A 3,040-nucleotide genomic window follows, 5' to 3' on the forward strand; every position below is an offset into this window, starting at 1 on the left:
GTCACTTGTACGCTTTCACAATATCAGCTATGAACTGGCCCGGCGAAACTATTAGATAAACTACAGTGTGATTGTGATCGACGGCATGTTTTGTGGCTGGGCTGTCCAGTTGTCGACGTGTAGCGTAAAGAGATCGTCACGTTGTATATCGTTCATAAACAACTTGGTCTTGTAGGGACACTTGTCTGATTCCTTCATAGCTCTAAATTATCCTGGTATTGTGGAAGGAGACAGTCGAGAACGGTGTAGCAGTGCAACACAGCCGATGTCGCACCTGCGGAAAGCATTCGCACGGCTGCGTTCATTTTATTACCTCCTAGATAGCATCAGACCTGCGCGCTTACGTCATCCCATGGAGGCCTGCCCACTGATCTCGATTGTAAAAGGCTGGATCGCGGACAGGGAGCGCGAGCGTGAAGAAACCGGCCGCCATCTTACGGTGCCCACAACAGTCGCCGCAGCGATCATGGCAACTTCTTGCAATTACGGTCGTACCAACCGTACTGGCAAGGTTACAGGGCCTAAATTTATACAGGTGAGTCACTCTTCATCAAGGAATAAATAGGCGTCCATTCTGTATATTTAGTTGCCCATTATGAAGTGTTTTTTTGCCCAAAACGAGCAGTGGATGCAGGTTGCTTGATCGCTCTTCCGACGTTCAATCGAGCACACTTGCATTTTACCCGGCGGCAAATACAGTTTGAGTGCATAATATGCTTGAAAGAACACCTTACACTACACAGGTACTGTTGTCATCAATATATGTGCGAGCACTCGAGCGCTTTTTTGCATGCATTGCTAGCATGGTACACGGTGTTCTCTGCGGAAGCAAGTGCCACATTCATTTCTTTGAATTACCTTCACGCACAAGTTCGGTATTACGTCACAATCAGACCACGATTGTCACCTTTTTTCATGTATTGGTATTGTTTTGTGCCTTGGTTTGATTTGTGACAAAGAATCCTACGTAACGGTGGTGTGGCGCGACTTGAATAACGCTTTGTGTCTGAGCTGTATCGTCAGCTTGTTACGATAGTAATAATTTGTAGCGTGTCGTGCTATTTGAAACAGTTTTTAAGGCAAAAGTGGTCTCTCAATACAGGTTTCGTCATGAGGGCTACCCAGTGAATAATCTGTGTAGTGTGATACGGCTGGGTGTACAGGTAAGTATCATGTTCCTCATCCACTGGTTTCTACTTTACAGGAAGGAACAACCTCAGTGCACGCACTGTGGTTAGCCTCTCTCAGTTTTGCATATTTTCTTACATGTTCACATCAGAAACACACCTTACACTTTAGGCTCCTTCACCCAGCAATATAATAATTAGAGATTATAATTATTTTTAGAAGAATTCCCCATATTCTTTTTAGAATAGTTTTTCATCTTTTTAATTTTTAGAAGATACAGGGACTGTAAACCATGTTTTAAACTGATGTTTTAACATTTGTCCAATGCATTTATTAAACAACATATTCATTTTTAACTGGTTGCACCCAAACCAATGTTCTGATGTATTATTTCCTTTGTTGTCGATGCACCATAAAAATTGGAATAATCATCATCAATGCAGGTTACTTCACAGCTGCCTCGACATACTCAAGAAATGGGTGCAGAACCTGCGTAATGCCCACAAACTTTGATTACCACAGCACCTCCAGAAAGTATGTGTCACATGGGATTTTTAAATGTATTCACAATATATAATACCTTGTATTAACTGTTGTAGATCTAAGCCGTCTCTACAGTACACTCTCAGAAATTAAAACCGTGAGAACCGTGATAATTGTTTCAGTTAATAGGCATGCACATATATGCTATAAGAAGAAAATTATTTCTTGAGAATGCACTTCTGTGGCTACTGGTGTTGTTTACATCTACTGTTGAGCACATTCATTTATCACATATTATATTCTTATATATAAACACATATTTGATCACATTAAATTCAAAATTCATCATATATAAGAAAATACCAGGAGGGAAGTTGCTATTCATTGCTCATTCTAACCTAAAATTGAGTGCTACAAATTTAGAGAGAGTACCTGTCACTTGTCATTCCTAAAATATATATTGTCATTGTAGCAAGGTCATAAAACAACAAATGTAGTCTTTTGTGACCTCCCTGCACGTTTATTGTATCCTGAAACGCATAAGTGCAAGAAATAACTTGAATAAACTTGATGTTGTATAAACTTGATATAAAATGTTGGATAATATAATGTATGATATAAAATGTTGAATAAACTTGAACTTGTATATTCTCTTTACTCACCATCAGTGACCTTCTTTACAAAAGCATATCGTGTTAGATTTTTTTTTGTTTACGTTTCACAGACGGGGTACACGAGGGCCAAAATGACAAAATCACAACTGTTTCAAGCTCCAAATCGTCCTGCTGCAATTATCCTGTTGCAGACCATACGTGTGTAGTGCAAGAAGGCCCTTGCACATCAAAATGTAAGATGGGAGTCACAGTTCATGCAAAGTGGTTCCTATGAGAGACTTCGATGCTGAACAAAATTGTGCAAACTGCGGAAGGTGCCATAGAAGATATTCAGAAAGCGTGTCTGGTCTCACAACGGTGCTACGACGCTCTCTTTTAGATGACGATGATACTCATTGGAGTTTCAGATGTGCAGCTGCATTTTTTCGAACGTGCTCCACATAACAAGCATGACAAAGTCAGCACTGGATAGCAGGCCCCCGTTCCTAAGCAGCTTTGCTCACGCTGCAGTTGTATTCAGCAAAAGCATGTGAGTACTCGAGAAGGACATTCAGTTTGGCACAACCGCGCCTGCAAATAATCGGAACAAATGAAGGAAGAAACAAACAAACAGAAAGGCTGTACTTCAAAAAGAGGTAAATCTTGTGTCTCAAGGAGGTGTTACCACTTTTAAGTAACTTAATTGATTAAGCTTACATCACTACCTGATTAACTGTCCTAACGACCGTGTTCTAATTGCGTGAAGCAATTAAATCACGCTCACAACGTATTTGGGCTGCTTCGGTGTGTCCATATTTGCGAGGCAAAGCACCGCA

At 40.6% G+C, this 3,040-nt stretch overlaps 1 long non-coding RNA gene across 1 annotated transcript; it reads left to right on the forward strand.

Moving 5' to 3' along the window:
• Positions 1-409: 409 nt before the first annotated feature.
• Positions 410-1,849, forward strand: LOC135383761 (uncharacterized). The gene is made up of 3 exons (XR_010420050.1): positions 410-535; positions 1,103-1,163; positions 1,572-1,849. It is a non-coding gene; the product is annotated as an uncharacterized LOC135383761 (long non-coding RNA).
• The last annotated feature ends 1,191 nt before the right edge of the window (positions 1,850-3,040 follow it).

Source organism: Ornithodoros turicata, chromosome 2 (assembly GCF_037126465.1).
Source record: "Ornithodoros turicata isolate Travis chromosome 2, ASM3712646v1, whole genome shotgun sequence".
Classification (NCBI taxonomy): domain Eukaryota; kingdom Metazoa; phylum Arthropoda; class Arachnida; order Ixodida; family Argasidae; genus Ornithodoros; species Ornithodoros turicata.